The 22,146-nt window shown below is 43.9% G+C and overlaps 1 long non-coding RNA gene across 1 annotated transcript; it reads left to right on the top strand.

Moving 5' to 3' along the window:
- Positions 1-783: 783 nt before the first annotated feature.
- Positions 784-19,962, top strand: LOC116971695. The gene is made up of 3 exons (XR_004411562.1): positions 784-913; positions 13,000-13,002; positions 19,950-19,962. It is a non-coding gene; the product is annotated as an uncharacterized LOC116971695 (long non-coding RNA).
- Positions 19,963-22,146: the final 2,184 nt, after the last annotated feature.

The following is a 22,146-nucleotide window of genomic DNA, read 5'->3' on the forward strand; positions in this document are numbered from 1 at the left end:
ATTGCAGCAGGATGTTGCTGGTGAGGGAGTGCAGCGTTGGTTCACCAGGTTAATTCCCAGGATGGCAGGACTAACATATGATGAAAGAATGGATAGACTGGGCTTATATTCACTGGAATTCAGAAGGTTGAGAGGGGATCTTATAGAAATATATAACATACTTCAGGGATTGGACAGGCTAGATGCAGGAAAATTGTTGGGGGAGTCCAGAACCAGTGGTCACAATTTAAGAATAAGGGGTAGGCCATTTAAGCCTGATATGAGGAAAAACTTTGTCAGCTAGAGAGATGTGAATCTGTGGAATTCTCTGCCACAGAAGGCAGTGGAGACCAATTCACTGGATGTTTTCAAGAGAGAGTTAGATTTAGCTCTTAGGGCTAATGCAATATAGGGATTTGGGGAGAAAGCAGGAACGGGGTACTGATTCTGGATGATCAGCCATGATCTTATTGAATGGCAGTGCTGGTTTAAAGGGCCAAACGGCCTACGTCTGCACCTATTTTCTACGTTTCTCTGATCTTAATCAGTTGGGCAAGTGTGCTGAGGAATGGTTAATGAAGTTTAATGCAGGTAATTGCGAAGTGTATTTTGGGAACTCAAACAAGGATTTTCAGGGCAGGGCCATGGGGAGTGTCATAAAGCAGAAGAATCTAGTAGTGTCAGTACATAGTTCTTTGAAAGTGGTGAAACCGGTAGATAGAGTGTTCAAGAAGACTTTCAGTACATTGGCCTTCATCAGTAAGGGTCCTAGTAGAGAAGTTGGGATGTTATCTTCTTCTTCTTGCCTATGGCATGCACAGCCTAAATGTAGGTCATAGCTAGACCTGTTTGTAAGTTTGTGCATGCTGGGTTAATTGCATTGGTCGAAACAAGGTGGACCACATGAAGGTTGCAATCTTCCACCCCTTGGGATGTTATGTTACAGTTGTACAAGACATTGGTGAGGCCGCATATGAAGTATTATGTTCAGTTTTCATTACCCTGCTATAGGAAGGATGTTATTAAGTTGAAAAGAATGTAGAGAAGATTTATGAGAATGTTTGACAGGACTTGAGGACGTGAGCTATCGGGAGAGGTTGGGCAAGGTATGACTATATTCCTTGGAGTGCAGGAGGATGAGGGGTGATGTTGAAGGTGTATTAGAGCATGTGGGAAATGGATAGTTGAACGCAATTTATCAGCGTCGGGGAATCAAGAACCAGGGGACATAAGTTTAAGATCAGAGGGGAGATATTTAATAAGAACTTAAGGGGCAACTTTTTCACACAGATGGCGATGGGTATATCGAATGAACTGCCAGAGGAAGTAATTGAGGCAAGTACTGCAGCAACATTTAAATGACATTTAGAAAGGTACATGGATAGGAAAGGTTTGGCGGGATTTGGCCAAACGCGGCCAGGTGGGGCTAGCATCGTTGAAGCACCTTGGCCAGCATGGGCAAAGTGGGCTGAAGGGCCTGTTTCCATGCTGTATGACTATGACTCTATGGTTTTCATAGAATGTGAAAATTTCACATGTCTAATCTACATCTACACCCTAACAATATTTGCCAAAAGAAAATTACAAATCCTGGAAATCAGAATTAAAAAGAGAACATTCTGAAATGCTCAGTGGTCAAAGCACCATTTGTTGACAGGGACATAATTAATGTTCTTGGTCAATAATTTTTCATCAGAATAGAAACATAGAAACATAGAAATTAGGTGCAGGAGTAGGCCATTCGGCCCTTCGAGCCTGCACCGCCATTCAATATGATCATGGCTGATCATCCAACTCAGTATCCCGTACCTCCATTCTCTCCACAAGGGCCACATCTAACTCCCTCTTAAATATAGCCAATGAACTGGCCTCGACTACCCTCTGTGGCAGAGAGTTCCAGAGATTCACCACTCTCTGTGTGAAAAATCTGGCTTCTCTCCTGATAGATGCTAACTAGCCCACTGAGCATTTTCATTTTTTTTAAATTTAGCAATATATTGTTTGGATCTGTCAAATTCTCGCGAAATCATTATCCGATTTATGCTTGCCTCCATCTGGGCGTGAAAATTCACGAGAGTGAGAAAGATAAAAAAGAACTGTTACTACCAAATCACAAGGGATAATCAACTTATCATGGGAACATATAAATTACATTCAGGGTCAGGTGGCCAGTTTAAAAAGCACTTAATTTTCCTTCAATTGAAATCAATGAAGAGTAAAAGCAGGCAATTTATAAACTGGGTGCCCAACCTGTAAGAATAACAATTGGTATTTCTAAGTTTAAGATGAAACTGCAGAGGCTGGAAAATCGAAGGTAGACAAAAATGCTGGAGAAACTCAGCGGGTGAGGCAGCATCTATGGAGCGAAGGAAATGGGCGATGTTTCGGGAAGTATTTTTAAGGTTGCGAAAAATCAGAAGGTGTTTTTTCAATTGAATTATGTCAAAATAAGGCAGAACAGCGCACATAAGGAGATAGCTAAAAATGTGAATTAAAGACTATCTTTTAAGGAGCACCTTAAAAAAGTATAACTTAGTAGTGAAGCCAAGAGGTTTAAAGAGGTAATTCTAGAGATGACGGCTTGGTAGTTCACAAACAGGGTAGATAATAATCAAGCGTGTTTCACTCAGGTAGCAAATTGGACATTATATCAGAGGCATGCAGAAGTGAAGAGTTTATAGTTGGCAAACACCACCATACAGACATATGACATCATTTTCTGGCTCTATAAAATACTATGATTAGAAGAAAAGTCTTGAAAGCTCTTGAAATAACAGATTTTTAAAAAAAAACATGCAAAAGAAGATGGTAAAAAATAATCTGACCATTTGGGCAAATTGAGATTGAAACCCATATGATTCTCATTTGATTATCTAAACAACCTTATCATGGTGGGGAAATGCTAAAGGAATGCTTGTGTAGGCAAAGTATTGCTTGTAATCAACAGTTGTTCTATTTAGCTTGAATCTGTGTGGGTGTGTCTCTTCAACCATTTCCCACTATTTTAGCATAAGAAACATCAATTTGGACTGAAAGTTTTTGTTCCTAAATAATGATATGTCAGAGACCATGTAAAGGGTCCAATCAAAGATATCAATTAAATGTGCTTTTATCCATTTCCTCTTTTTATTTTATGTTACTTTTGCTGTATTGTCATTCATCATTTCTTTGCTCTTGCCTCATGGATTCTACTGTGAATGCCCAGCTGACTTAATGGGGTAAAAAGGAGATCCAGGGAGTTCAGGCAGCCAAGACATGCTCTGTGATCACTTGCTTGTAGCTGTACAGCCTGCGGCCTACACCAACTTAAAGCCGCGGTCTCCGGTGGGGAAGAGCCGACTCTGGACTTACCTGGACTTGTACCTTGTCCTTTTACCATCTGGACGCCCGCAGCAATGGCTGCGGAGGGTTGAGGTCCCGACCACGGGGGAAAATGGAGGAGGACTGGCCAAATTGTGTGCCTTCCACCACAGTAATGAATGCTGTGGTGGATGTTTATGTTAAATTTTTATTGTGTTTTTGTGTGTGTTCTTTATAATTGTACCGCTGCTAACATATTCATTTCACTTGCACTTATGTGCAATGTGACAAATAAACCGTATTGTATTGTATTGTATTGTACAGTCACAGCCGTAGAGGGAACATTCCTTATTTTTGTGTACAGTGCATGTGAAGGACTCTGCAGCACAGTCGTAGACTCAGACGACACAGAAACAGGCTCAAAATTGTCAACGATGACCAAGATGCCCTTTTAAGCTAGTCCCATTTGCTCACTTTTGGCCCATTTCCCTATATTCAAAGTACTCTACAAGATCCATGGACATGATTTCCCAGGCATAGACCCATGCTGACTCTCCCTAATCAGTCCTGGTCTATCGAATTGATGGTAGATCCCATCCCTCAGAATCTCCACCAGTTCTCTGCCTTGTCCTTTCTGCCTTTCTTAAATAACGGTACAACATTAGCTCCCCCTCCAGTCTTCCAGAACTTTACCTGTCGCTAAAGATTAAGCTACTATGACTGCAAGGACTTCCGCAAGTTCTCTGCTAGCCTCCCTCAAGATCCAAGGATACGCTTGGTCAGGCCCTGGTGGTTTATCCACCATAATGTGCTTTGAGACCATCCACGTCTCCTCTTTGGTGATCTGTATGTGCTCCAAGATATTGCAACTCATTTGCCTCAATTCCTTAGCTTCCATGATCTTCTCCACAGTAAAAACAGATGTGATATTCATTAAAAATCTCACCTATTTCCTGTGGCTTCCAACATAAACGGCTATACTGATCCTTAAGAAGACCAATTTTCTCACCAGCCACCTTTTAATCTTAATATACCTGTTGAATCTCTTGGGATATACCTTTATCTTGCCTAGATACATATCATGCCCTGTTTTTGCCCTCCAGAATGTCCTCAGATTCTAAAAACAATTAACATACATCAATGTTACAAACCAGTTGGCTAATTCCTGGGATGAAGGATTGTTCCATCACAAATGGCTAACAAGATCAGATCCCTGTTCTTTGCAGTTTAGAAGAATGAAGGATGATCTGGTTAAAACATATAGGATCTTAAGGGGATGTGACGAAGTAGATGATGAGATGATTCTCAGATAAAGGGACCTAGTTACAAGATGAAGGGCTGGGTACATAAAAATGAGGTGAGTAGGATTTTTTTCTTGCAGAGGATGGTGAACCCTCATCAACATCTACAGATGTGCCATAGAAAACACCTTACCTGGATACATCACAGCCTGCTTTGGGAACAGCTCCATCCAAGAATGCAAGAAATTGCAGATAGTTGTAGACATAGCCCAGACCAGCACACATGTGGGAAGAAACCGAAGTGGCGGAAGAAACCAGCTTAGTCATAGGGAGAACATGCAAACTCCATAGAAACAGTGCCCGAGGTCAGGATTGAACCCAGATCTCTACCTATGTTAGAAACCAGCTCTCCTAGATGCGTCACTGTATCACCGATGGTATAGAGACCATTAAATATGGCACTGAATCTTGATATGCTGTTCTCAATATTTAGTTTAGTTCAGTGATATAGTGTGCAAATAGGAACTTTGATTCACTGAGTCCGCACTAACCAGCGGGCACAGTATACTAGTTCTATCCAATGCACTAGGGATAATTTACAGAAGCTAATTAACAAACAAGCATGCATGTCTTTTGAATGTGGGAGGAAACCGGAGCACCCCTGGAGAAAACCCACACGATCGAAGGGAGAACGTATAACATAGAAACATAGAAACATAGAAAAATAGGTGCAGGAGTAGGCCATTCGGCCCTTCGAGCCTGCACCGCCATTCAATATGATCATGGCTGATCATCCAACTCAGTATCCTGTGCCTGCCTTCTCTCCATACCCCCTGATCCCTTTAGCCACAAGGGCCACATCTAACCCCCTCTTAAATATAGCCAATGAACTGGCCTCAACTACCTTCTGTGGCAGAGAATTCCACAGATTCACCACTCTCTGTGTGAAAAAAGTTTTTCTCATCTCGGTTCTAAAAGACTTCCCCCTTATCCTTAAACTGTGGTTTACGTAACACCATAATTCCGTACAGACGGTAAATCTTCGCAAATCTACTGTTGCGCCATTGTGCCGCTCTATTTCACCTCCTCCTGGATCTGTGTGCATTTTTCCTTCAAAGAGCTTCTAATGGGTTTCAAATTAATTTTGTCCCTCTGTGAAATTACTCATTTCTTCATTTTGACATCCTTGCTTAATTGTTCCCCATCCCTTTAAATTGATGTATGGTACTTGCACTCTCATCGTATGAGTCAGCACATGTGTATCTGCTAATAAATTCACTTTATACACGCATTTGACATGTCATAAATTAAATCAGAAGACCTCATCAAAACATAAAAGCATAAAGATTATGGAAATTTGAAACATGCAGAAATACAATGGGTCAGGCAGCATTTATGGATAGAGCAAACATATACCCAGTTCATCTGTGGGACATTCAACACAGCTGGCAGACTAAACAGAGGATTTTTCCAAAACAGATCGGGGCAAGGGAGTTAGGATGGATATACACACACACAAACGCACATAAACACATGGGCACATAAAATAGGTATGTTGCAAAGCCTACCTGAAGATCGCTGAAAATCTGTCCCAGCCCGTGTGCGCGATTTTGGCGCCGTTTAGAGGGGGGCGCGTTTAAAACGCGATTTTCCCTAGGCTGTTCAAATCGAGGTTTTTCAGCCTAGTTAATTATTAATGAAAAATCGCTGGAAGATTCCGTCGCTGGAGCTATTTTTAGTTTTAAGGGCTTTATTTACTTGTTATAGTAGGTTAAAAATTAACCTCTAAACCCACGACCGCCGACAACGGGTCGGATCTCATACAGGGGGAAACGGAAGGTAGGCTGTTTATTTTTACGTTAAAAAGGGCTTCTTAAGATCCCTTTATACAAAGTTTAATGTTGCGAGGAGCTAATTTTGGGCCCATTATATCCCGCAGTATTTTTCTGGGCATTTGAGGGCACAAATCTACCGCAATGTGAACGTTCTAAACCAGCGCGTTCACAGGAACCCACTAGAAAGCAGATTTAAATGGACTTTAATTTACAGCAATTGAACACTAAATTCCTTCCATTTGGCCTATAAATTAATGTAAATGAGATTTAAAAATCATGTTTTATTGTGAATTATTTGTGAATATTATTTGGACACTTAGGCTATTTAAAAATGTTAATCATTTATTAAGAAATGGATAGATGTTTAGATCTAGTAATTGAAGTTTGAAATTAGCTACAATTGGGCAACTAACTAATTATATGCTTTAATTTCAGGTCATCCAAGTAAGATTATTTTATATTTGTTTAAGAATGCTTCAATCTATGATAACTGAAAATGTCATTCAGTTCTCTTAATTTTTAAGAAAGTTATGTGCTTTTGACTGTCCACGATCACAGCTTTTTTGTTATGTCCATAGAAAATCAATAGGGAACATTTCCGAGTATGAAAATGGCCATAACTTTTTAAATACTTGAGACATGAAAGTGAATTAGGTGTCAAATTAAACTTCATTTTATGCTTTATCTTGCAGACTTGATTTTTAAAATCTCAAAATGTTGTAACATTGCTACATAAAAGAAAGCACAAACACAAATATACCTGCACAAACACACACATACAAACACATATAAAAGATAGGATGATCTACAATGTATTTATGTACTTAACTGGAGATTAAAACATTATTAAATTACTTTCCCCTGCAACCGCAGGAAATGCTACACTTGTCGCTTTACCTCCCCCCCTTGACTCCATTCAAGGACCCAAGCAGTCTTTCCAGGTGCAGCAGAGGTTCATCTGCAACTCCTCCAACCTCATCTATTGCATCCGCTCCTCTAGATGTCAGCTGCTCTACATCGGTGAGACCAAGCGTAGGCTTGGCGATCTCTTCGCCGAACACCTCCGCTCGGTTCGCAATAACCAACCTGATCTCCTGGCGGCTCAGCACTTCAACTCCCCATCCCATTCCGAATCCGACCTTTCTGTCCTGGGCCTCCTCCATGGCCAGAGTGAGCAACACCGTAAATTGGAGGAGCAGCACCTCATATTTCGCTTGGGCAGTTTGCATCCCAGCGGTATGAACATTGACTTCCCTAATTTCAGGTAGTCCTTACTTTCTCCTCCCCTTCTCAGCTCTCCCTCAGCCCTCTGGCTCCACCTCTTCCTTTCTTCCTCCTGCTCCCCCCACCCTCACATCAGTCTGACGAAGGGTTTCGACCCAAAACGTTGCCTATTTCCTTCGCTCCATAGATGCTGCCTCACCCGCTGAGTTTCTCCAGCATTGTTGTCTACCTTCGATTTTCCATCATCTGCAGTTCCTTCTTAAACTTTAAATGACATGACATATTTTTGCCCAAAACCAAAGACATAGAAATCCCGCAAAATTAAAGCTATCCATCGGACTTGGAGTTTGTGTTTAATTGAAGTGGTGAGTGTTCAACAGATTGAAAGAGAAATCAGTAACATGAAAAACCTGAGCTGATTCCAGCAGCCTGACAGAAGGAACTAGCAAGCTACACAGGGTGTGCAATCTATCCCAGCAATAGGTGGCCCAGCAGAGGATCCTCAGCCCAAACACTGACAATTTTCACTCATACCAGTACCTACATCAGATAAAACAGGCTTCAGTACAGCAGGGAATTGAGTTTTCACATACCCAAGGCTATTAGTGTCATATATTAGAACTCCTGGGCAAAACCTTAGCTGTTTGACTGAAGCTTTTAATGGTTCATCAATTCATAAACATCCTCTCATTGCTTTCAATAACAATGTAATTTGTGTAATGTAATACTCGTGGGCACAGAATGTACAGGCTATTTCTAAATCGATGACTGCCCTTTTCTCACAGTAACTTCTCTCGAGTTTTCAACTGGTCTTGCCAAGTACTTGCAAACCTTTGTGCCAGTCATTTGCTGATATGTTACTGAATCCAGAAATGTTCAGAGGATGAGTCGCCAGTGAGTAGCAAAATCCTCTTGGGTTCCAGTGCTAATGCACCACAGTGTAAAATAGAGGAAGGAATCCTGATGAAGACAAAAATATAGCCAAAACAGAAAATTGTTTTGCAGCTTGCCACATCAGAATTCTCATCATATTGTGCATCAAAATGAACCAGCAGGATTAAAGGAATAAAACGTATCAGACAGAGGAACTACTGAAGCTGGAATCTTGCATAGAACACAAAGTGCTGGCGTAACTCAATGGGTCAAGCAGCATCTCTGGAGGACATGGATAGAAAATATTTTGGCTCAGGATCCTTCTTTTGTCATATCTGCCTCCGAGCCTTTCTATCTGGGAAGGTGTCTCACCTCGCAGTGATGACCCCCTTTCCCGTCTCCTCCTCCTCATGGACTCCTCCACACTCTCCCTTCTCTGTACCATTGTATTTCCAACCTCCGTATATCTGGCCCGTAATCCTCACCTCACGGATGAAGAGCGGGCCACCGTATCCCAGACCGCCACCATCCCAGTCTCAAAAGGAGGAGGAGCCATCTTGGGGAACGGCTGCTAACCAGCAGCCGTCCGTTTAATTCTTTTTTTTTTCAGTTTTTAGTTAGTTTTGTTCATCGTTTTTTCGGAGAAATGGACTTCTTCTTGTGGGGGGGAAGGAGGTAATCTTACTTCTAGGTCCCTACCTGGTCGGTGAGGCAGCTTTTTCTCTGGGCTGCCCGTCGACCCGTCCTCGTGGCCTACCAGCGGGCTTGGAGCGCCGTTTCCTGGCGGGGACCGCCCAGCACCTCGGCTTCGGTGGCGGCACAGCGCTGGAGCGCCATCGCGGAGCGGAGCGGGCGATGCCTTGCCTGGGTCGCCGCGCTGGATCGACGCGCTGGAGCTCCGGTGAGCTGGACCGCCGAGAGCAACACCTCCGGGCTGCGGGTCTGCGGAGCAGAGCGGGCGGCGCCGACATTAACATCGGGAGCCTGGGAGCTCCAACTCGGTGCGTCCTTGTCGGCTTCGGAAGCCGACAATCCCCTGCTAGGAAGTGGCCGTTCCAGGTGGCCCAGCCGCTGTGAGGACTCTCCCGATGCCGGGGCAAGACCACCCGGCTAGAACGGCCAGGAACATCGGGCCTCCGTTGAGGCAACAGCGGTGGCCTTAATAGGCCTGACTTTTGGGAGAACTGGGGTTGGGGACTGGACTTTTGTGCCTTCCCCCACAGTGGTAACCACTGTGGGGGGATGATTTTTCTGTGTGTAAGTTACTTTGTTAGTCTGTGTCCAAGATGGCTGTCGGAAGAGAGAGTGGACGCTGGCGCGCTTTAGCTGCCGCTGCTCTCTCTTCACATTGTGTTTTTTTTGATTTTTTGATTTTGTGTCTTTGGAGCGATTTCTATCTTTAATTTGTGTATTGATGATGTCCTTATTATTTATTTTTCTCCGACTATATGTTTTTTTTCTCTTCTGTTTAATCGTTGTAAGGTGACCTTGAGATTCGAAAGGCGCCCGAAAATAAAATTTATTATTATTATTATTATTATTATTATCATCTCTAGTGATCTCCCATCCACAATCTCCAACCTTATAGTTCCCCAGCCCATTTCTATCTCTTTCCCAAAATTCATAAACAGGACTGCCCTGCAGTCCCAATGTTTCTACCTGCTCCGGCCCCAGAGAAATAAACTCCAAATTCCTCGATTCCGTATTGTCCCGCCTTGTCCTTTCCCTTTCGACCACCTCAGAAGCTCTTCACCACTTCAATAACTTTCAATTTCTAGGCCTCATTTTTACCATGGACATCTAGTACCTTTGTACCTTCTTTCCCTTCCACAAAAGCGTCCTCCGGGGTCACCTTCTTTACAGCTTCTTTCCCTACCACAAAAGTATCTTCAGGGTCATCCGGCCCAATCACTTTCCCTCTACTAACACTCTCCTCCACCTGGCAGATCCAGGGTGATACGGAGGGAGTGGTCTCAATGGAGAGCAGAAAGGGATGGGACAGGAAGGTGTGACTGGTGGTTGGGATCATGTTGCATGTGAAAATACTGCTCTACCAACACTTCCAATGTGTTAGACACAAAGTGCTGAAGTAACTCAGCATGTTAGGCAGCATCTCTTGAGAAAACAGATGGTCAGTAAAAACCTTCTTCAGACTCATACTCCCAGAGATGCTGCCTGAACCGTTGAATTACTCCAACACTTTGTGTCTATCTACAGTATAAACTAGCATCTGCAGTTCCTTTCTACACACTTCCAATGTGTTGCACTGAAAGACGTTAGTGAACTAGATAAGGTTTAACACCAATCATATCTATTACTTAAATTTGTGTTCCAATTTATCTAATTGCAGATTTATTACAGATTTTGTATAATTAGTTTGAATTTAAATTTCTCTCTTGTCTCAGTAAGATTTGAACTCACATGATAAGATCAACAATGTAGAACTCTGGGAGGTAATCCATTGATTTCCACTCCGCATTACTGTGCATCCTGTTTGAAGAAGGTTATGAATGAACTCAAGTCATCTCTGGGGACTTGCATGATTGAAAGTCCAGCGTTAATGAGATTTCACCTGGGCAAAGTGCTGGAGGGCTTCTGGTGCGTATAAACATTGACTGAGTCAGCACCTCTGTGCAACAAATGGTTGAGGAGCACATTTTAACCTGTAGGAATGCGTGTTGAAGTATGCTCTGAAGCTTGGTGCAGCCAACACAATGGACCTGTAGGGGAAGTCTGTAATCTAAAGTCCTCTTCCCACTGGACACTGAGGGGCTGCGTCCTGGTCAACAGGCTCACAAATAGGGTGGCCATGGTGGCACGGCGGTAGAGTTGCTGCCTTATAGCACTTGCAGCTCTGGACACCTGGGTTCGATCCCGACTACGGGTGCTGTCTGTACGGAGTTTCTCCCCGTGCCCGAATGGGTTTCTCTGAGATCTTCGTTTTCCTCCCACACTCCAAAGATGTTCAGAATTGTAGATTAATTGGCTTGGGTTTGTATACTTGCTATAAGTGTAAATTGTCCCTAGTGTGTGTAGGCTTGTGTTAATATGCGTGGATCACTGGTCAGTGCAGACTCGCTGAGCCGAATGGCCTGTTTCCCCGCTGTATCTCTAAACTAAACTAAATACTTGACGGGCATGGCATTTCAAAGAGGTCACATGAGTGGCATTCATGCCTTGCATATAGTATTGCCAAAGTATACAATCTATGAATATATAGATATGACAACAGTATGAATATAAAGAAAGCCACATTGTGATTTTGTGTCTCTTGTATATGTCATTTATGATTTTCTTTTAATTTTGTTTGGAGATACAGGGTGGAAACAGACCCTTCAGCACTCCGAGTCCAGGCCGATTATCGATCACCCATACACTAGTTCCATGCTATCCCATCCTACACGCTAGGGACAACTTACAGAAGCTAATTAACCTACAACCCAGAGAAAACCCAACAGTCACAGGGAAAACATGCAAACGGCACACAGACAGCACTCACAGATCTCTGGCACTGTGAGACAGCAGCTCTACCACTGTGCCACTCTTTTTAAAATAAAATTTCCAAAGGGTTAAAGAGGGTAGACAAAAATCTTGAAGAAACTCAGCGGGTGAGGCAGCATCTATGGAGCGAAGGACCCTTGAAGAAGGGTCTCGTCCTGAAACATCACCTATTTCTTCACTCCATAGATGCTGCCTCACCCACTGAGTTTCTCCTGCATTGTTGTCTACCTTCGATATTTCCAGCATCTGCAGTTCTTTCTTAAACAAAGGGTTAAAGAAAATGAGGAGGAATGCTGAAATTCATACATTTCAGTTTATGGAGACCCTCCAATAAATCTAATGGAATTCAGTATTTTTAATTTGAGAACAAATTGATCAAAACTGAAGTGATCTCCGGTCATTGGCAAATTTCAGACAAAAAGAGGAAATGAGCAGATAGCATCAAGACAGCTAATAATACACAAGAATGCAAAGGTGAGGTGTTAACACAATATCTAAGTTTTCCTGGTTCGAATGAAAGGATAGATGAAATTTATCATTCTCAATGATATCGTCATACTACAGCAGAAGAATATTAAGTACGTACTTGCACACACCCTCTGTTGTTGACCTGGAACATGTCAAAGCCATGAATAACCATTTCCGACTTCGAATCATGGCATACTTTTTGCTTAGGAGATCAACATTTCAATCACATCCATAAGATAAATAATAATTACCCAAAATTGATTGCATTTAAGTCTTATTCAAGGTCAGGATACATCAATGATAGTTTAGCTGCCAGTCTTGTGAGACCTTCAATTTAAATAAACAGAGCTTGGCATTTTGATTGAAAAACCCATCACTGCCTTGTTGATTGAGTTCTATTCACAGGCCTATGACCAGGATGTGAAAAGTAGGTAAAAATGAAATCAAAGTACGAGTCCTCATCTTAATTCTCACTTGGAGGCTCTTTACTGAAAATATATTGTCGCATCAGAAAGACCCTTGCACTGTTTTAGACTAGATTTGAAGGCAGCACAATCCTTCAAATATCATTTAGACAGTCAGTGTAGTAAACAGCGGCACAGTGGCACAGTTAGTAGAGCTACTGCTTCACAGCTCCTGAGACATGGGTTCGTTCCTGACCTCGGTTGTTATCTGTATTGAGTTTTTACAATCTCCCTGTGAATGTGTGGGTTTTCTCTGAGAGTTCCAGTCTCCTCCCACACCCAAAGACGTGCGGTTTTGTAGGTTAATTGGCCTCTGTAAATTGTCCCAGGGTGTGTGGAGAATGGATGAAAAAGTGGAATAATAGAACTAGTATAAACGGATAATCGCTGGTCGAGGTGTGCTCGGTGAATCAAAGGACCAGTTTTCATGCTGTATCTCTAATCTAAACAGTAGACTGGATTATTAAAGACAATTTGGACCTACAGCCATTATTATGTGTGAATCAACAACGTAAAAAAAATAGATTAAAAAGCTGGAGAACTCAGCGGGTGAGGCAGCATCTATGGAGCGAATGAATAAGAGACGCTTCGGGTCAAGACCCTTCTTCAGACTTTTCCAGCATCTGCAGTTCTTTCTTAAACTTAAAAAAGTAGGTTCAGTTACAATTGTGCATCCTGCGACAGTGAAGAGTTTAGCTTCCCTTATCTAAAAAAGGATATGATGGCATTGGAGGCACCAAAGGAGATTCACCAAGCTAACTCCTAGGATGAGGGTTGTCCCATTAATAGAGGCTAGGCTGTTTGGATCTGTATTCTTCAGATTTTAAAAGGATGAGGGGTGATTTTATTGAGACGGATAGGTTTCTGACAGAGTAGATGTTGAGATGTTTCTCCCATTGTGAGGATCTCAAACAACATTATATAAGATATAGGGGCCAGCTGTTCTAAAACAGAGGTGCTTGGAATGTACTTATGGTGGAGGGTGGTGAATATCTCGGATTCTCTACACCATAGGGTTAGAGTCATAGAGTGATACAGTGTCTAAACAGGGCCTTCGCCCCACTTGTGCACACAGGCCAACCATGTCCCAGCCACACTTGCCTGCGCTTGGTCCATATCCCCCCAAACCTGTCCTATCCATGTAGCTGTCTAACTGTTTCTTAAATGATGGGATAGTCCCAGCCTCAATTACTTGGCAGCTTCTTCTTTACACCCACCATCCATTGTGTAAAAGAGTTACCCCTCAGATTCCTATTAAATCTTTTCCCCTTCACCTTGAACCTATGTTGTCTGATCCTCGATGGGCAAGAGACTCCCTGCTTCTACCTGATCTATTCCTCCCGTGATTTTGTACACCTCTATAAGATCACCCCTCACCCTCCTGCGCTCCAAAGAATAGAGAACCAGCCTACTCAACCTCTCCCTATAGCTCACACCCTCTAGTCCTGCCAATATCATCGGAAATCTTTTCTGAACCCTTTCAAGCTTGACAATATCTTCCCTATAACATGGTGCCCAGAACTGAACACAATATTCTAAATACGGTCTCACCAACATTTTATGCAACAGCAACATGACCTCCCAACTTCTATACTTAATACTCTGACTGATGAAGGCCAATGTGCCAAAAGCCTTTTTGACCACCTTATATACTTGTGACTGGACCTTCAAGGACCCATGCACCTGTACTCCGAGATCCCACGGCTCTACAACACTCCCCAGAGGCCTACCATTTTCTGTGTAGGTCCCGCCCTTGTTAGACATCCCAAAATGCAACACCTCACACTTCTCTGTATTAATCTCCATCAACCATTTGTCAGCCCATCTGGCCAAATCAATCCAGATTCTGCTGCAATCTTTCACAACCATCTTCACTATCTGCAAAACCACTCACTTTTATATCATCAGCAAACTTGCTAATTTTGCCCTGTATGTTCTCATCCAAATCATTGGTGTAGATGACAAACAGTAATGGACCCAGCAGCGAACCCTGAGGCACACCACTAGTCAAAGGCCTCCAGTCCGAGAAGCAACCTTCAACCATCACCCTCTGCTTCCTTCCAAAGAGCCAATTTGCTATCCAGGGCCAGATTTAGATGAAGAGAGGCCCTAGGCTATTCCACTTGTGAGGCCCCTCCCAATCCCGCACCCCCACGACGAGAGGAAGATGGAAGAGTCCACCAGATTGACACCGATGTGCAGCCGAGCGTGGCCAATGAGATAAGGGCTGGAAAGCTGCGCTTTTTATAACCATATAACCATATAACAATTACAGCACGGAAACAGGCCATCTTGACCCTTCTAGTCCGTGCCGAACACGTATTCTCCCCTAGTCCCATATACCTGCGCTCGGACCAAAACCCTCCATTCCTTTCCCGCCATATAACTATCCAATTTATTTTTAAATGATAAAAACAAACCTGCCTCCACCACCTTCACTGGAAGCTCATTCCACACAGCCACCACTCTCTGAGTAAAGAGGTTCCCCCTCATGTTACCCCTAAACTTCTGTCCCTTAATTCTCAAGTCATGTCCCCTTGTTTGAATCTTCCCTACTCTCAGTGGGAAAAGCTTATCCACGTCAACTCTGTCTATCCCTCCCATTTTAAAGACCTCTATCAAGTCCCCCCTTAACCTTCTGCGCTCCAAAGAATAAAGCCCAATAAATTTCATTTATTGCCAGTGCTAGTGTTGAGTTATCAGCTTAAAACACTATTATTCTGAAATGGAGGGCAAAGAAAATTACTGAAGTGTTGTGTAGAGACTACAGTGCGTTGTGACAGCATATGTAAGAAAGGCCTATGACAGTGTCAAAAATATTATACACCAGGCCCGTACAAAGCTTTTCAAAAAGGGCGGTGGCATGGCACGATTACAAAAAATGTATGTGAAATAAGTGCACGCAGCACATATCACAGGCACAATGCTGAAAGACCCTTGCGGCCAGGGTGCAGGGACCGCTTAAGGGTCCTGGAAGCTCTAGGGATTTAGATGCTCTCTGGTGCATTCTGAGCCTTATTTTGGAGCGTTTTTGCACCATATTTATGACTAATGTTGCAGAAATAATTTTGGTTGTCTAGAATAATGAATGGTTGGAATGAGATGATTGGGGTCATTGGTGTATACATTTTTTTAAATCAAGAAATGAATCTGTCCTTGTTTTAATAATCAAGTTGTACTGTAAAATGTTATGGAAAATGTTATAAAGGAGCATGCAAACACTGCAAAAAAAATACTGTAAGTTTTTGCAGTAAATAAAACCTTTTTTTAGAAAATGTTTTGTGTGTTGATTTGATTGCCTGTTACTGTTCGACTGTGTTAGTGCGTGCACATTAAAAATATGATGCAAAATGAAAGTTGCAAACTATGGAATTCATATTTTTCAGTATTTTTATCAAGGAAAAGGAAGCAGTTCCAATTGGTTGATATTATTCATATGGAGAAAATATAATTGCTCTAAAACCTACCTTAATTTTGCAATCTCACTAAAGATAATCCACCTTTCCCTCTCACCCCCTCCTCTTCCTTCCCCCTCCCTCTCCCTCCACCACTTCCTCCCCATCTCTCTCTCCTCCCTACCCGCCTTCCCTTCTCTCTCTCCCCCTCCCCCCTCTCTCACATCCCCCCCCCCCTCTCTCTCCCTCCCTCCCCCTCCCTCGCCCTCCCTCCCCCCTCTCACCCTCCCACACAGCGAGGCTCTGACTCTGCGCTGCAGACACCGCAGCCCCTCCCCCCCCCACCCCGGCCAGGAGAAACGGGCTCTCCCGCAACACAATATTCCACTACTTACCTGGAGTAGACACGAGGCATCGAGGTGATTGTGTGGAGCACAAATGGAGATCTGAACCCGCCCGGACCCACTGCGCACGCGCGGAGAGACAGCATCATTTTGTGTCGCTACTGCGTCACCAGCTTCCCCCAACTGTGCAGGCGCGGATGGTCGCAATTTTCCCCCCAAAACTTCCAGCGGCTGTAACCAGTATTTCGGGTAACTTCCTTCAAAGTGGAAAAGCTGATAGCGCTCCAATTTTTTTTCCTCTGGATTTTTTTTACTCTGGGGGAAAAAACACCTTGGCCGGAGGCCCCCTAGCTTTTGAGACCCTAGGCTTCAACCTATGAGGCCTGTAGGTAAATCCGGCCCTGCCGAGGCCCCCCTAGATCTTGAGGCCCTAAGCTTAAGCTTGTGAAGCTCATACGTAAATCCGGCCCTTTTGCTATCCATTCAGCTATCTCTCCATGGATCCCATGCAGTCTAACCTTCCAGAGCAGCCTACCATGCAGAACCTGTCGAATGCCTTACTGAAATCCATGTATATAACATCTACAGCTCTGATCTCAACTACCATTTTGGTCACGTCTTCAAAAAAATCAATCAGATTTCTGAGACAAGACCTTCGATGTACAAAACCATGCTGACCCTATCCCTAATCAGTCCTTGCCCATCTAAATGCCTGTATAACCTATCCCTCAGAATACACTCTAGTAACTTTCCAACTACAGATGTTAAGCTCACCGGCCTATAGTTCCCAGCATTTTCTGAGCAGCCCTTCTTTAAATGAGGCACAGCATTTACCATCCTCCAGTCTTCTGTCACCTCTACTATATTTAAGGTCACTTCGTAAATTTCAACCAGGGCTCCCGCAATTTCCTCTCTAGTTTCCTGCAATGTCCTTGGATATATCTGATCAGGCCCTGGAGATTTGTCTACTTTCATACACAATAGTACCTTCAACTGTAACACTGACTGCTCTCAGGACATTTCAATTGCTGCCCAAGTCCTTCCATCCCACTGTCTTTCTCCTCAGTAAATACAGAGGAGAAATACTCATTGAGGACCTTGCCCATCCCCTGCGGCTCCACACCGAGGTGACCATTTTGATTCCTGAGAGGTCCCACTCTCTCTCCAGTTACCCTTTCCCCCTTATGTATGTATAAAATCTCTTGCGATTGTCCTTAATGCTATCCACCAGAGTGATCTTCTGGCCCCTTTTTGTTCTTCTATCTCCTTTTTCAGTTTACTCCTTAGTTCCCGAAACTCCTCCAGGGATGCACTTGATCCCAGCTGCCTATACCTGTCCCATGCATCCTTCTTGTTTTTGACCAATGCCTCAATTTCCCTCGTCAGCCAAGCTTCCTTACATTTGCCTGCTTTGCCCTTCATTCTAACAGGGATGGGGTTGTGAAACTGGATCATAGGAGGGATTTAAAGAGGTAGATAATTGTTTTAACGTGAGTTGAGGCATTAGGGGAACTGGCACCGAAAGGAGTTGTGGCCCGCATGGATCAGCAGTAATCGTATTGAATGATCAGGAATGCTAGAGGAGCCTGGTGGCCTAACCCCTGCTCCTGTTCTCTCGTGTTTGCATGTGTTCAAAGACATTAGATTATTGGCTGGTATATAAGCAGTCTAGACATCTTTCTACTCGAATTTGTACAGCAACATGTTTATTCCTGAAACCTACTGCAGGAGAATAACAATTGTAAACCTCTGTGACCATTAAACTTCAGACTTTCGAGAAACAGCAATTAAACAGGCCCTTTGGCCCACTAGCTCCACACTGACCAGTGATCACCCCCTACACTAGCAGTATGTGTGAATGTGTGTGAGTGATTGGTGGTGGTCGGAGGGGCCGTAGGCGCAGATTGGCAGTCACGCTTCCGTCAGTCTGCCCCAGGGCAGCTGTGGCTACAGAAGTAGCTTACCACCACCGAGTGTGACTGAGGAGTGAATGAATAATGCGATGTAAAGCGCCTTGAGTATTAGAAAGGCGCTATATAAATCCCATCCATCATTATTATTATTATTATGCTACATACTAGGGACAATTTACTATTTTACCATTGCCAATTAATCTATAAACTTGTACATCTTTGGGGCGTGGGAGAAAACTGGAGCACCCAGAAAAAACCCAGGCGGTCACAGGGAGAATGTACAAACTCCATTCAGACAGCACTCGTCGTCAGGATTGAAACCGGGTCTTGTGCGTTGCAATGCAAAAACTCTACCGCTGCGCCACCGTGCCGAGCTGAGGCAGACATGCATGTCTCTTGCAGACAAACCACATCAATTTCTCCAAAGTAAGGTACCATCCACCACAACAGATCAACGAAGGGCACTATCTTACTGATTCTCCACGCTGCACACAAGCTGTTAGTGTTTCAGTGAATGAAAATCCTGATGTAATGTAATACTTCACAACCTCATGTTATCTGAAAATATTAGCCAATGAAGAACTATTTTCAAAGTGCAGTGTTGTAATGTAGAAATAACCAAAATTATTTTTACCCCGCAAGATCTCACAGGATACAGCTGCATCGGGATGAGCAGAGACCCAGTTTCTTGAGTTTGACAATGAGTTTAGAGGGGAAGACGGTGTTGAATGCCGATCTGCAGTCGCCGAACAACAGCCTAACTTATGTGTTATCATTGTCCAAGTGAACTATTGCAGAGTGGATAACCAGCAAGATAGTGTCCACAATTGATCTGTTGTGGTGGTTGGTGCATTGTGGTGGGTGCAGCTCCATACTAAGGCAGAAGTGGATATGGCTCATAATCCAACACTAATAGCACATCATCATAACAAACGTAAGTGCCACCAGTTGGTAGTCATTGAGACATGTTGTTTTGCTCTTCTTGGGCAACAAGATGTATTAAGGACGTCCTTTTAATGTGGGGACCTTGAACCTTGGTAAAGAGCAAGGTTGAAGATGTCCATGAAATCTCCAGCCAGTTGGGCTCTGCAGGCCTTAATAACAAGGCCAGTTACACCGTCAGGGCTGCTGGACGTTTACTGAGGGTTCATCCCAGTGAAGGATTTCCATCAACGGCCTTGGTAAGGCATTTTTATTGATCGAGTGGCAGTGGTCAAGAGTTTTTGATCCACTGTGCTGCAGGAGATGATTTGGAAGTGACTTCTTTAATCAACCCTGTTGAAGACCCCAACTTTGCTGAGGAAGGTGTTGGGGTACGTCTTCTGGTATATGTTACCTTGGCATCCAACTCCTCCAGTGCTAACCAAATATCTTCATTGGGCAGTATGTAGACTGCTGTCATGACGATGGAGGTGAGGGAGGTAGAAGGGATGGTTCTTCATTGCTGGATAGGTGCGGGGAACAGGCATTGGGCAGGACCACTATGACTGGGCATCATGAAGTCTACCATGAAGCAGATGCTGCCACCTTTCTCTTTTCCCAATAACACTGTCAGGTTCATGTGGTGAATGAAGAAACTTTTGTGCTGGAGGGTTGAGTCTTGGAAAGTGAAGGAAATGCCATACCTCTGTGCTAGAATTCACAGCATTGCCTTATGTCCCTTGGACAGAGAAGACTGAAACTTGCAGGAACTTTCTCCTTCCTTATAACAGTTTTCAAACTAAGATTCAAAACTGAGAGGCAATAGAATGCAGATAAACTTGGGGGGAAACTGCATTACTCTGTTGAGCCAGAACAAATTCAATGAGCCAAATGATCTCCTTTATGCTGTAAGGAATTATGGAAATATGGAAACTGATTAATTTAAAATTATGTCTCCCACCACTAAAGGGTCTGTCCCACTTAGGCTATTTTTTAGGCAATTACAGGCAACTGGGCTGTCGACACATGGTCACCAGGGGTGTCGCCTGTATGGTCGTGAGTAGTTTCCTCAGTTGCCCAAAGAGTCGTAGCGTCTTTCTGGTCGCCGCTGGATTTTCAACATGTTGAAAACATTTCGGAGACAGTCGGCGACAGTGGGTTTGACGCCAATGAGCGTAGCTCGACTTCTCCTGAAGTCGGTGCTGTTATAGTTGTCGCCAGGTTAACGTAAGTTGTTGCCAAGTTAACGTAGGTTGTCACCAGGTGACGTAGGTTGTCGATGGTGCTGACATCGGTTATTTTTTGTTGTTAAAGTAATGATTCTATTTCAAATATTATGTCGAAGGGGGGTTCAGTCTCCATTTTTTCAGCGACCTGCTACGACTGACCCGTTCCTTTTGCGTTTTGATCGATTCAGAGTTCAAATTAAGTCACATCGGTTTGTCCAAAGTTTGTCCCCTTTTTTGTGGAGCATGTTTGTGCTTAAATTAATTATTTTAAAAGCCCATCTTCCGATAGCTCATAAAATATGCAACCTTAAGTCAAAATAAAGTCAAACACCCAATAAAAAGAGAGATGGTGCAATGTTATATTTCTGGGAAGTCTCCAAGATGAAAACAATCATAATCCATGTTGCAAACTGAGCTTTATATTTATTCAGTAAATGGTCTGAGCAGGACAGCCAGCATCTGTGGAAAGAGAAACATTGATGTTTAAGGTTTCAGACCCTTCATCAGAACAATAGGTCTTAATAAAAGCTCAGAACTGAACCGTTAACTGTTTCTCCCTCCACAGACACAGTTTGGCTTGATAGGTATTTCAAGAAATTTCTGTTTGATTTCAGATCTCCAATATCCTCAGTTTATTTTATATATTAATTTGTTGGATGTTGTAACCACCAAAAGTTTTGAGATAAAATTGGATAGATGGTAAAAACACATGAGGTGGCCTATGAGGAGGGGAGGGGACGCTGTCCTGTACATGGCTGCCCAGCCAGCAGCTGTCCGTCTTTTCATCTCTTTTTTTCTTATTTTTAGTTAGTTAAAGTGTTTTTGTTCTGGAGGTCTAAACTTTTTTATGTGGGGGGTGGGGGGGGGGGGGGAAGGGGGAGATATCTTTCAGGGTCCCTATCTGGTCAGAGAGGCAGCTTTTCTCCGGGCTGCAGTTTCGACCCGTCCTCGCGGCCTACCAGCGGGCCTGGAGCGGTGTTTCCTGTCGGGGACCGCCCAGAACCTTGGCTTCGGTGGCGGCACAGCGCTGGAGCGCTATCGTGGAGCGGAGCGGGTGATGCCTTGCCCGGGTCACCGCGCTGGAGCTCCGGTGAGCCGAAGATCGCCGAGATAAACATCGCGGAGCTGCGGGTCTGTGGAGCAGCCAGCTGCGGGCGGCGGCGCTGAACTTAACATCGGGAGCCTGGGGTCTCTCGATGAGATCGGCAGTGGTGGAGCTCCAACCGGCGCGGCCTTGTTGGCTTCGGAAGCCGCGGCCTCCGGTGAGGGAAGCGGCCGTTCCAGGGTTCCCATGCCGCCGAGAGGATTCTCCCGAAGCCGGAGTACAATCATCCGGCGAGAACGGCCTAGAACATCGGGCCTCCTTAAAGGCAACTGTGGAGGCCTCAATAGGCCCAACTATGGGTGGACATGGGATGGGGACTGGACACTGTGCCTTCCCTCATGGTGGGAACCATTG

The sequence above is a fragment of the Amblyraja radiata genome, chromosome 4, assembly GCF_010909765.2.
Source record: "Amblyraja radiata isolate CabotCenter1 chromosome 4, sAmbRad1.1.pri, whole genome shotgun sequence".
Classification (NCBI taxonomy): Eukaryota; Metazoa; Chordata; class Chondrichthyes; order Rajiformes; family Rajidae; genus Amblyraja; species Amblyraja radiata.